Genomic DNA, 14,512 nt, shown 5'->3' on the forward strand with positions numbered 1-14,512 from the left:
ACCTCTAGACTGCAGCACTGATGACAATTTTCTGAGCTTGGTCAGTCAGTTCTGAATCCACCTCACTGTTCTTTCATAGAATCATAGAGTCATAGAATGGCCTGGGTTGAAAAGGACCTCAAAGATCACTTAGTTTCAACCACCTGCTATGCACAGGGCTGCCAACCACTAGACCAGGCTGCCCAGAATCACACTCAGCCTGGCCTTGAATGCCTCCAGGTATGGGGCATCCACATCCTCTCTGGGCAATTTGCTCCAGTGCATAACTTCCATCAGTGCCATTCTCTTGCCACTTTTACCTGATCTCTTATTCATACAGTTGTACCAATCTTGAGCTTGCAGGAAGTGGTTCCTGAATTTTAGCCATTTCTCTCAGACTCCTTTACCTTCCAAGAGTCTTATTTCATGGGATTCCTCCAAGCAGTCTTTGAAGAGATCTAAATTATCTCTCCTGAAGTCCAGGCTTGCAATCCTACTTACTCCACTGCTTCCCCTGTGCAAGATCCTGAGCTCTATCATCTCATGATCACTGTACTCAAGGCTGTCCCCAGCCTTCACATCCCAATCAGTCCTTTGTTTGTTTGTAAGAACAAGGTCCAACAGCACAATTTTCTTTGTTGGCTTCTCCAACTGGATCAGAAAGTTAATCACTGAAGTTCTGCAGGATCTTCCTGGACTGTATGTGCCCAGCTATGTTGGTTTTCTAGCAAATATCACTGTGGTTGGAGACTCACATATGAACTAGTGCCTGTGTTAAGGTCACTTTAAGGTTAAAGGTTACTTTAAGTTTTCTGAATACCTCATTAACTTCTCCCATTATGATCAAGCAGCCTATAATAAACACCTACAATGTCATCACTCGTACTTAATTCTCACACATAAACTCTTCACTTGTTCATCATTCATCCATAGGCAGAGCTCAGTATATTGCACATCCTCTCTTACATTATGAGCAACTGCACTGCCTCAACTCACTGGTGTCTCTTACTGAAAAACTACATTGCCATCCATTGACAGCATTCCAGTTGTGCAAACTGTCCAACCATGTCTCTCTGATCACAACAATATCATGGCTCTGTGACCACATGCAGATCAGAGAATTATAGAATCACAGAATCATAGAATGGCTTAGGTAGGAGGGAACCTTAAAGAACTTTCAACCCCCCTGCCACGGGCAGAAATGCCAGCCATTAGGCTGGGCTGCCCAGAACAACATCCAACCAGGCCTTGAACATCTTCAGGGATGGGGCATCCACAGCTTCTCAGGGCAACATGTTTGATTGCTTCCTCACTCTCTTAGTAAAGAATCTCCCTTCTTTTCATTTCAAGCCATTCCTCTTTGTCTTGTCACTCTCCAGCTGTGTAAAAAATCACTCTCCCTCCTGTTTATAAGCTTCCTTTAAGTACTGGAAGACTGCAATGAGATGTCTCTGGGGCTTTCTCTTATCTCAGGTGAACAAGCCTAGTTTCATCAAACTTTCTTCATAAAAGAGCTGCTCCAGCCCTCTGATCATCTTGCAGCTCTCTTCTGGACGCATTCTAAATGTTACCAGTTCTCCTTGCACTTAGGATCCCAGGCCTGGACACATTACTCCAGATGGGGCTTCATGACAGCAGAGTATTCCCCTTGTCCTGCAGTTATCAACCCTTTCAAAGAGTTGATTCCCCTCCTCTTTGTAGGCTCCCTTTAGGTACTGAAAGGCTGCAATGAAGTCACCCCACAGCCTTCTTTTCTCCAGGCTGAACAAGCCCAGCTCCCTCAGCCTGTCTTCATAGGGGAGGTGCTCCAGTCCCCTGATCATCTTCATAGCCCTCCTCTGGACCCTCTCCAACAGCTCCCTGTCTTTCTTGTACTGGGGCTGCACACTTGGATGCAGTATTCCAGATGGGGCCTCACAAGAGCAGGGTAGAGGGGGACCATCACCTCCCTGTCCCTGCTGGCCTCCCCTCTTCTGATGGAGCCCAGGATACCATTTGCTTTCTGAGCTGCAAGAGCACATTGCTGGCTCATGTTAAGCTTTTAATCCATCAAGACCCCCAGGTCCTTCTCTGCAGGGCTGCTCTCAAGGTCCGCTCCTTCCAGTCTGTGTGGATGCCTGGATTCCTCTGGCCCAAGTGCAAAACTCTGCACTTTGCTGTGTTGAACCTCATCACGTTCACCAGGACCCATCTTTCAAGCCTGCTGAGGTCCCTCTGAATGGCATCCCTTCCTTCCACTGTGTCAATCACACCACTCAGCTTGGTGTCATCAGCAAACTTGCAGAGTGTGCACTCGATTCTGTCATCAATGTCATTGATAAAGATGTTAAAGAGCATTGGTCTCAGGACAGACCCTGGGGGACGTCGCTCGTTACCAGCCTCCACCTGGACATAGATGCAATTGGCCTTTCAGGCTGCCAGAGCACATTGCTGGGTCGTGTTAAATTTCTTGCTCACCAGAACCCCCAAATCCTTCTCTATGGGGCTGCTCTCAATGACTTCTTCTCCTAGTCTGTATACATATCTGGGATTGCCCCAACCCAGGCATAGCATCTTGTACTCAGCCTTGTTGAACCTCATTCTGTTCATATGGGCCCACTTTTCAAGCCTGCCTGGGTCCTTCCCTCCTGTTATGTGAACTGCACCACTCAGCTGGATGTCACTAGTAAACTTGCTGAGGGTGCAGTCAATCCCACTGACTATGTCAGTGATGAAGATGTTGAAGAACACAAGTCCCAGAATGGATGCCTAGGGAACACTAGTCATCACCAGCCTCCAAATGAACACAGAAGTCATTGATTACAAACCTCTGGCTGTGGCCATCCAAACAATTATTTATCCATTGAATAGTCTGACATTCAAATCCATATCTCCTCAATTTAGATATAGGGATGTGGTGTGGGACAGTGTCTAAGATCCTCTCCTTCTTTCTGTTTATTCCCATTGCTGCATGCGTTGGTATACAGGCACTTTGGAGAAGAAATGCAAGCAGAGGATGGAGGTTTCCTTAGTGAAATTCAAAAAGATCTGCAATAGCTATACATAGCATTGATGTGGCCTTCTTGTTCTTGTCCTGAGAGACAACTAAGGAACCTTTGTCGCTCTTCTGGCAAGACCCCACCACGTGAGACTCCACCTGTGGTACTGCACCCAATTCTGGGGCCCCCAACACAAGAATAACATGGGACTGTTGGATCAGCTCCAGAGAAGGGCCACAAAGATGATCAGAGGCCTGGAACACCTCCCTTATCAAGAGAGCCTGAAAAAACTGGGGCTCTTCAGCCTGGAGAGAAGGTTCTAAATAGACCTTCCAGTACCTGAAGGAGGATACAGGAAATCTGAGGAGGGAATTTTTATATATGTAATTTAAGGTGTAATCAACTGCCAGTATCAAGGTCTACTATCTCAGTAGTTATGCTTGGGTGGATGTATAAGGCATCTCTGGGGATTTCTCTGAAGGGGCACCAGGTTAAGCTCTCAGGCATGTGCTCACCACCATTCTGGCTAAGATCAAGAATGCTTCCACAAGCTGTTAACCTACCAGCAAGTTACAGCAGTCTGCCTGCACGAACTGCTGCAAAAGTGTTGCTTCTAGCATAGAGAGACAGAGTAAAATGATGGCCATCATTAACACAAGAAGTATTTTGGAGCCTTTATTCCAATTTGACAGTTTTTCCCAGGAAAAGTGTTACTGAAAAAAGGGAAAAAATGGATGCAAAGTCAATGAAGACTTATTTTCCTCTTCCAGATTAGCATGATAGAAAGAGAAAATTCCATACAGAGATTTCAGCAGATTGACTCAGAGTGAAACAACAGCCTGTTGTGACTACAGTAGTAGTAGTAGTAGTAGTTCGGTGTCTATGAGGAGTATCCATATTTTCCTTGAAATATAACAACTCCAACATCTAATTAAGATAGAGTTTTGGCAAGATAACAGTGAAAGGAACTCATCTTCATACATGTAACCTTATATATGGTAAGAAATTTATCCGAAGAATATTCTGGTTGCAGTTACACACTCCAGACAACTGTCAATGCAAAAAGATTACTAGTTATCTTAATCTTTGTTTTATTCTATACTGTTTTTGCCATGGAGTGTCTGGAGTGACCTACATAAGCCTCTGCTGTTTCTCCTCATTAAGGTTTCCTTCATAAGGACAAGCATCCTGAAACTCTTCCTAAAGGTGCACAAGAACCATGCAAATACAGCGTCGAGTTTTCTACAAGCAAGGAGGGGCATGAGTCACTACACTGAAGGTGGAATGATGTATGATATAAAAAGAAAGCTCAGATAAGATGAGAGAAATTCTAACAGCAGATTCAAAGGAAGAATTTGTAAAGAGAAGTGATAGTTCATAGAAGAGGGCAGTTTTATGAATTGATCACCACATTGCAAATAACATTTTCCCATGTAAATGTTTCTATCTTTGTCTTATAAGAACACGTAACTTTCAGAATCTTTTGTGATTGGTCTTAGAGCAGGTTTCATTTCCATTCCACCTTTGAGCATAGTCCACACACAACTCTTCAAGATAATGTGGTTTTGCTCACATAGTAATTAATAAAAAAAAAAAACCTTTTAATTTCATCTTTCCTGGTACTGTTTTCTTTTTTTCTTCATAAACAAATTCCCCTACCTTTCAGTTATCTAAAAAGTTAGGTAAAAAATCAGTTCTGAATCTAAATAGGTTTTCCTAAGGGAGATTCCAGCCACATATAACAACTTTATTTTTATCTTCTCTACGTGCACAGTGAAGACTGAAATCTAAAGAATGACGAAGAAATACAATCCCGTAACATTTGTAATCATAGTTATTGAAAGGTTATTGAAAGGCTTATACAACGTACAAGAACCAGTTTTCATAAGGTAGTTATTTCTGTAACCTCTCCTCACTAAAACTCATTTTTAATATAGGCCAGGCAACTTGCGTTACCCAATGAATTCTGGGACAGGAACTTATATTTACCACTATTACGCTAATAAATATTGCTTGCAATAAATATATGTACTTTCTTCATTGTCTCCCTCAGCTATCTAAATTGTAGCAAATTCAGTATAAATCAAATATAAGATATACATTTTTGGGACATGGAGAACTGACACAAAACCAATATCCATCTGGTGGAGGTGTCAACCTACTGGTTCCTTGGAGATTGTGCCAAATACACATTTATTCTCACAGACAACACTGGGTTATCAGTGCCAGTATTGAAACTAGCCAGCCGGTGAAAGCAAGCTGGAGTCTGGACTGCACCACCCAGTGGCGAGTGAAGAGAATGGCGGTGTCCTGACAGCTATCCACGAACAGAAGACCTACAAGGTTGACATGAACGCTTTAATTCCATGTAGAAGTTACTTCCTTTTGTGCTTTTAGGATTTCAGGATCAAACAACTTCTAATTCAAAGCACCTCAAGCCTATCAACAACCCACATTCTTGCCAACCAAACCTTTGGAATTCCATGTAGCTTTAGCTTTTATCCCTGATCACACTTGGCTCAAACAAATGATACATTTCAATCACTCAAAGAGAATTATTTCTTTTCTCTTCAGACTCATTGGCAATGGCAGAATGAGACAGAACATCTTGCCTCTTATTTGCGCAGATGTTTTCTCTTGTCCTCCATGATTTTAGTCCTCGCTTCTCTCACTAACCAAAATTCCCAATGAGCTTTTTATTTGAGTCCCCAAAATACTGCTTTTCCTCACAGCTTTTCAGTCCTTTGTCAGTACTAAATCATCCCAACCACTGGATTAATTTAAAAGTTGTACTAACAAAGGGCAAGGAAATTCCTTCTTCTGCCCCTTGACTATTACTGCAGTTATCAAAAAAGAAGAAAACTTCAACAACTCCATTTTAAATTTAAGAAAAACCCACAAGCCAATATTTTCAGTCTACAGATAATATAATGGGACCTCTCCTGTAATATACATTTTGCATTCTCATAAGCAAATTCACTTCTGCATATGTATAACAATTAACAACTGTGTTAGCATTTCATTCATTTCAAGTTTTCTCTTCCCGGTCCTCAGCGTAAAGTGGGTGTAGCCACTTTATCTCTTCAGTGAAGAACTGTCATCTGCTAGATATGTCTTCCCTCATGAAACCCCTTAATATTTGCCTGCTTTCACATAATCACTGATTACATTTTTGCTTTTTTTTCCCTATCATTGCTTGTGTTTTCCTGAAGTGGGAGAGGAAGGGAGATGTGAGATAAAGCAGCAGTCAACACTTTTGTAGACAACACATGGCCACTTTCAGATCTCATTTATATACCTGTGTTTTACCTCTACTATTTCAGCTAACTTAGACTTTCTGTCAGATCTCCAGAGCAAGATCACTATTACCAATATTATTAACCTGATGCTTTCTCAAGGTGTAGGCTAAATAAATCACAAGTTTAAAAAAAAGACTAATCTTTGCCCCGGATATTTTCAACCAGCAATTACCATACTGCAGGCATTTAGCTTAGATGCCTGTGAAGGTTGTTATTTTCAATTGTACTGAGGTGAGTTAAGCAGCTTCCTTGGAAATTAAGGTGCACACATTTCAAAGTAAGAGAAAACAAAACATAGATATGGAAGGCCTGAAGGAATCCCCTGATTCACTATAATTGATCCACTGTATTCACAGAATCTCAGAATTGTGTAGGGGTTATAAAGGACCTCTGGAGATCATTTAGTTCAATCCCCCGTTAAAGCAAGGTTCCCTCAGTTGGTTGCACAGGAAAGGATGCAGGTGGTTTTGAATATCTCCAGAGAAGGAGACTCTACTACCTCTGGGCAACCTGTTCCAGTGCTCTGTCACCCTCAAAATAAAGAAGTTCTTCATGTTTAGATGGAACTTCCTGTGTTCCTTTGTGTATACCTTTGCCCCTTGTCCTGTCCCTGGGCACCACTGAAATAAGTCTGGCCCTATCCTCTTGAAAGCCACTCTTCAGGTATTAATAAGTGTTTATAAAACCTACTTTCAGTCTTCTCCAGGCTAAACAGTCCCAGCTTTCCCACACTTTCCTCATAAGAAAATGTAAGAAGATGTTTGGCCTCAAAAACTCACCAAATATCTGTTCTATATCCCAGCAGCAAAATATGCCCAGCACATCACAACAAAATTCTGAGCTCTCAAATGGACAAAAAGCCAAGTTGTGTCACAGGAAGTCAATAGAAAGAGTCAGAGGTGCAGCAAAACCTTTGCAGTCATGGGCAATTCACTGAACAACAACAACAACGACAACAAAACAGATGTTTTTAGGTCATGGTCTACATCCTCTTTTTCCACTGTGAGTAGGGAGAATTCTCCCTCCATCTGATGTAGAAAATAAAGATCTCCCTTGTTTCTAAACCTAATAGGTAATGAACCTGAAGGATAAGGCAAGACACTTCTCTGGAGGAGCGTGATGCCCACTGGAAGCAGTAGCAAAATTCAAAAGTAAAAGCAAAAGTAATATATTTACTTTGTTTTGACTTCATAGCATTATTTACTTCTGATTTGCTGCACGCAAACTGTGAAGGATGCAAACTACATGACTTATTATTTGTCATTTTCAAGAGACACTGTAGAATTTTTGAAAAGTCTAAATACAAGCATTAATACTATGTGCAAAATCTCTGATTTTGTGGTCATGAAAAGAAATATAATTTAAATATATTTTTAGTAAAAATCATTCATATAAGTATGAAGGGACACTCTTCTGACATCATGTTCACCTTCTAGAAATAATAGCTTCTGCAGTGGTTGGGGACCTATGAATTTTAGATAAAAAGAAAGATTTAATCTACCTATTTATTCCCTCTGAGTTTTTTTCTAAACCCACCCATACAGAAAACTTACATATTTGCATAACTTCTCTGGACATATGCTTGAAATAGTACGAAATTGGGCACTATACAGATGGGTCAAAATAAAAGATAGCACTAGTAATAAAATGATATTAATATATATAAATAGTGCCTTTTCCCAAGCTCTGCAATCTGTGAGATCAAGCCAGCAGACCACCACCCATCTCCCCGCTGCACGGTATGCTGAGATCAAACTCTTCACTGCAATGCTTGAAAGGCTCCTGATCCCCAAGGAAAATCATAGAAACTTGCTAAGTTCAGAAACTATTTCATATGTACTGTACTCTGCTTGAAAAGAAAGCAAACCTATTACTCACAGCTGCATTGCAACAGATTCAGAGATGAAGCCATTGAGAGCCACTTTGTATTTTCTTTGGCCTCCACACAAATAGTTGACATCATTTCAGTCTTCACCATTCATCTGCTGTTGCTCTGAGTTTAAGGCAGTATTTCAAAGTTTGGGGAAAATACTGGTTAGTCAGTGGGGGGATTCCTCTATCAACTCCTGTATCTCTTGCTATTGCCTGAAGCAGCAGATCCCATGCAAAAAGGATATTCAGTAGTCAAGTATATCTTTAAAATTTTTACATTGTTGAATTTAGAACTCTAAAAATTCAAATAAATCAATTTTAAAAATAAAGAAATAAACTCTTAAGTAGAAACAGAGTTACACAATAACTCCAAGTATATTTATACTCTTTGTGTTGTCTCATAGAATCACAGAATGGCTGAGGGTGGGAAGGACCTCTGGAGGTCATCTGGCCTAAACCCATTGCTCAAGCAGGACCACCCAGAGCCAGTTGTTCAGGACTATGTCCAGACAGTATTTGAAGATCACCAAGGAGGAGACTTCACATTTTCTCTGGACGATTCATGCCAGTCCTCCCTCCTTCACAAAGGAAGATGTTTCCTGATGTTTTGATGGAACTTTCTGCATTCTAGTTTGTGCCCATCATCCTAACTTAATTTCTAAAATTTGGGCTATCAAGATTCCATGGGTGAAATTCTAGGTGAGCTGAAACACATTTACTGACATTAACTTTCATAATACACCAGAGACAGTGAGAAGTCAAAGAGTAGCAGACACAAGGAGAAAAAAATACCTGAATTTATGGCTGTGAAAGTGTTTTGCACAATTCTCTTGCTACAAACCACTGTGCAAACTCTACAGATAAGCCAGGACTCAGATATAAGGGAGGGGCAAGGAGCAGACAAACTTCACTCAGTCTGCAGCAGAGGCTGTGCTCTACCCTGCCCTAGCACAAACTTAACTAAGCGAGTGCCAGTGCTTTGTTTGGGATTATACAAACCATACTCAAAGAAAGGTGGAAGTCATTCACCAGTCTACAGAAGTACAGATTTCAGTCACAGTGAAATAGCAGCAGCATCAGAAATACAGCTCTTGGCTCCTGCATTGTCATTTCCAATCTTACACACAAAACTCTTCCCAATTTTCCATCTTGACCACACAAATTTTCTGAGGTGTTGCCTTTTACAGAGTCTCTTTTTCATTCAAATGTAGCCTTTTTCTAATAGGTGTATGGTATGTGTTTGCAGTAATTACAGAAGATGTTGTCCTTTTCATTTATGCCTGTGCGATGCAGTTTGACATCATGTCATAAAAGTTTATGCGTTGTGTTCTCTGAGCTCCTTACTAATATCCCTGGCATTCTCCTTGGCTATCCAAAATCAATATCATTGCTCCTCTCTCAGTAAAAAATGGAGCATTGAACAGAGTCCAAATGTGCACACTGACAATTTGCAGCAATTAGATGCTGCGCTAACAAATGGCCATTCTATGGGTGATAAAGTGGGACCAGAAGGATCACTGACATCTTTCATATGGGCACCTACATATAGCTGGGACATTTAATAAGTGGGCTCACTCTTTATCCCTGTCTCTCTCATTGGATAGTCACAGAAACAGTGAAATTAGGACAGAGAGGCATTCAAATTAGGAACCCGAGAATCAATTTTTACTTGCAGATGGTAGATTGTAATCAATGTTAATTAACCAGATTCCTTTTCAGACCAGGCTACATCCAGACAGTAACTGCATATATTTTGACCAAGACAACTGATTTTGCTGGTCTTTAGAAAGGGACAGAGTGATGTCTCTGTGAGCTGCAATAGAATACAAAATTAGGTGGAAAAACTTGAATGACTTCGATTCCTTTAGGAATCAAACTGGCAGTGGGATAGTGCAATACTGGCCTTGCATCTCCTAGTTCAAATTCAACCCAAGTTGTCAAGACCAAAAATTATTTCAGTTTTTAAAATTAGCTATGTAAAATAGATCACAGTCCACAGGTCAAACTCAGGGAAAAAAGTGCTGAATCAGAAATGACAACTGCAGCATTAAAGTCTTCATAGAATTCTCTTGTGAATTTGAGGCTGTTCATAAAACCCAATTTATTTTAAGGATGTAATTAAGAGAGACTTATCAATTTCAGCATATAAAAAAAGTTTCTATTTTCATTTCTACAGAAAGAGGAAAAGGGAACTAAAATGCACTCCATAAGCTTAGAAACCAGAGCCACTGCATCAAAATCATAGGGGTTGGAAGGAACATCTGGAGAGATCCCACCTACAAGTAGGTTGCACAAGAAAGCATTCCAGGCATACTTTGAGTATCTCCAGAGAAGGAGACTCCACAATCTCTGTGACTTGTTCCAAAGCTCTGTCATTAGAAGATGATTTTAAATATATCACAGAATCATAGAAGTATAAAATCTTAGAATGATTTGAGTTGGAAAGGGCTTTAAAGATCACCTAGTTCCAAACCCGTGCCATGTGAAGGGACACTGTGAGCTAGACCAGATTGCCCAAAACCCCATCCAACCCAGCCTTGAACACCTCCACCTCCAGAGGGAGCATTCACAAGGAGGGAGCAACTTTTTTCAGTGTCTATGCAACCCCATAGTGAAGAATTTCTTCCTAATGTGTAATCTAAATCTACCCTCTGTTAGCTTAAAATCATTACCCTTGTTCTATCACTATACTGCGCAGTAGAGTCCCTCCTCATCTTTCCTGTAGGCCTTTAGGTAAAGGAGGGTCACAATGAAGTCTCCCCAAGGTCTTCTCCTTTCTAGGCTGAACAAGCTCAGATCTGCAACAGCTCCATGACCTTGGCTGGGCACCCCAGACCTAGAGTCGGTACTCCAGATGGGGTCCCAAAGGATGGAGGGGGACAGTGACCTACCTCATATTGCTGGTCATGCTTCTTTTGATGCAACCAAGAATAATGCTATTTTTTGGGCTGCAAGTACACATATCCCAACTTTTTATTTCAAAAAAGGATGGGAGAGTGGTAGGAGAAGGGCTGTATCCAAGTATTTCAACCCTGAGTTGGCAACACTGCACTCCTGGAAAGAGAACCAATGACTGAATGAACATATAAGCCCAGTTGTCTTCTCTCTTCCTGAAATGCTTGCTGCCAGATGAGTGGGCACAGTCGAGAAAGCTGACCACACTGCTCCTGTGTGGGCTATGCTTGTCCTCCAGGACAAGGACAAAGGAGTTCATTTTCTAGTGCTGTCAGACTATTGCCTCTTCCTGACACAAGACTCTTTAAAAATTTGCAGTGCAAGAGAAGGAAAAATATACTGCAAAGCAGGATTTATATACTTGTCCTTATGCAAATCTTGCTGCATTGATTTGTGATTTTAGTGAATAAAGCTGTCTTTCCATGGATCTTTGACTGGAATAAAAATTGAGGTTTTCAATGAACTCTGAATGGCACAAGAATGAACTCTAGATAGTACCATAAAATATTGCTATTCCTGTGGCTTAGAGGTGGCTTGATTGCAAACTCACTGTGACAGAGATTTTTTCTATTCTGCATCTATTCTCTGGAAGCCAGCAGGACATGATTTCTAATTAGTTCTTCTAAACGTGGCAGTGATGCATAAGCATTTATGCAAAATTATTATGAATGACTTGGGCAAAGAAAAGGCAAAAATGCTAATAAAATGTGCTGTTCTATATGGATAGTAGTAAAACTCAGATATGCTTGGTGACAGCAACGGTAGGTAAGACACTTAATGATGGTTACCCAGTTCCCTTTATGTGCAGTTGTTACAAAATTAATTCCTACTTTCTGTCCTTCCTCTTGTCACTTACTATGTCATCTTGCAGAAAAGGATTTGTACTATTACGTATTTGTACAGCATCTGTCACAACTGAAGGTGTATAGGGAAGGAGGTGCTCTGCCTCCAGGTGTTTGTTTGGATTGTTTAGGTATTAACTGGAGAAAAAATGCTGACTAATGTATGAGGTTTTATACAACACAGAATTTCTTACTCAAGATTTAGACATTTGTGGGTAATCTTTTTTTCTGTGGCATATAAAGGACTGTAATTTGCTGCAGTTTGAATGCAGACATGGCCTACCACCATCATGAGAAAAGGGTAGTCCTTGCCTAATGTTTCTGTTGCAGGAGGTAGCAGAGAGAACATTGCTACCTAAATTCATGGTGAGGCAAATCAGTGCAGAATTCATAAATACAAGAGAAACAGTGAGTGCAGATAGATTTCGGGGCAAAGTTCTATAAGCCATTCCTGCTTAAATAGAGGGAAGGAAAATACAGATATGTGTTCCAAGCTTATATATGCTGACAATATGCATGCTCCAGGTATTCCTGCATCAGGCAGTATGCAAATCACATAAAAGAACGAAAGTCTCCTTTTTTTCTTTCTTTGTTTTAAAACAGCTGTTTTCTAGTTTTTCCCTAAAACAGAAACTTCTGTCCTAATTGACAACATGGGTCAAAAGTTGGGTAAAAACATGGGTAAAAGACATATAACCAAGAGATGGTTATAGGCACAGACATGTATTTTACCATGGAGGACATAAATCACTGATCTACACTAGAGATCATTTAACTTCTACTCTTCAATACATAAAAAGACTGGTTATGAAGAATATCTTACTGTAAAAGTCTTGCATTCGGTCCTGGACCTTAAACAGATGGTTTCAAACAGGCCTAAGCTGATCACAAGGCCAACAGTGAAACTTTCAATGTTAGAGCAGAGACATTTCACACCTTTTCTATCTGGTTTGCTTCTTATTGAGAATTTTAGTAGGCACTTAAACACTCTAAACAACTGGACAGTGTTCCTGGTAGCTGCTGAGATGAGAATGGCCTCAGTGTCCTCTGCATCACAATTGACTTCCCTTGATGTAAGTTTTTTGTCAGATGCCACCCTGGCTGAAAAGTAACACTTGAAGCACCTTTTAAAGTGGTGGCAAGGCAGAATGCGTTAGTCTAGCCCAAGTGAGAGATTTTCTGCCTGGTGTAAAGGACTGATAACCATGGCTCTTAAGACAGATGGACAGAAGTCTGCTGACAGTAAAATTTGGAAACAGGTCTGGTTTGTTTCAAGGTCAACAGTGAATCTAGGCTTATCTGTTAAGTTTGAATCTTGATTTATTTTCAAATAAATTTAAAACAGCTTCTACTTCTAGGTTCAAGACCAGACATTCAGATCCTCCAGTTAGGATTTGCTTTGAGATTTTGAATGCCTTAGAAAAGTGGTCAGAAAATGCCAGGCTCCTGTCTCCGACAGTGGTGGATTAAAAGTGGTCTCAAATAGGGACAGTTTCATGTGATGTCATCCATCCAACATCATGGACTAGAAACACCATGAACTTCCTTAAAGGCAACAAGGATTTCTGCCATGCAGATCCATGATCCATAAAACATTTTCTCATTGGTTCTTTTCATAAAAGGGGAAAAAAAAAATATTTAAGTATTTCACGTTCAACCAATGTCTAGAGAGAGGAAGTCACTAATGACTTCATTTCTCACACATTTTGAGTTGGTTACCTAGTAATGACAATCTTAAGTTCAATTCATTTCTCCTGGTCATGCAGTACCTTAATTTTTACTAACTTAAGGGTGCTAAAATGTAAATTTCAAGCTAGTGAAGATCATATGGATTCCCATGCATTTCAGGCTTGTGAGTATTCCCAATTTTCAGCTTTTTCTTGGCTCTCTACAAAAGCTCAGCAGTGCAGTGGATGGAAACTTTTCTCAATTCTGCAGTCACCTCACCCAAAAGACTTCACTGATGGAACATTTTGCTGAAATTAGGTCAGGAAACTGTTACCCAGCACACCCCCCAGTCCCCCCCAACATACAAACACATACACATACCCTAACACTCCATTAGTGCTGGCACAGCTGAAACCTATACCCAAATATTAGCCAAGGATTAACAAACTCTACTGAGAAACATGCATTCAGAGCTCTCATGGAATATGTCAAGCATTTAAGAGACACTTGCAAAAAATCCATATTTCTTATTCACCAACGATAGACCATTCAGCACCTCGTAAGATTGAGACCTTTCAGTGGGTAACATGCTATTACTTCATAAGCATCACTGTATAGCACCCCAACAATTCAACCTCTACTGAAGACTACATTGTCCAAGCAACTGATATGTCTCCTTTTCCCTCAAGAGATCTTTCCTTAAGATTTTTGTGTAAAGGGATCATTTTACCCAGCACTGAAATACAGCCTTCCCTGTGGTATAACTTGGCAACTATTAATGGCACAGAGCAATGCTGTATGAGAGGTTTAACATGAAAAGTGAAAACCATGAGAAAACAACTCTCCCTTAACAGCAAGTGGCCTACATGCTTTCAGGCTTGTACTAGAAAGCATTCATTTTAAATGGAGTATAGCTGAA

This window comes from Tympanuchus pallidicinctus, unplaced genomic scaffold (genome assembly GCF_026119805.1).
Source record: "Tympanuchus pallidicinctus isolate F22 unplaced genomic scaffold, pur_lepc_1.0 scaffold4, whole genome shotgun sequence".
Classification (NCBI taxonomy): domain Eukaryota; kingdom Metazoa; phylum Chordata; class Aves; order Galliformes; family Phasianidae; genus Tympanuchus; species Tympanuchus pallidicinctus.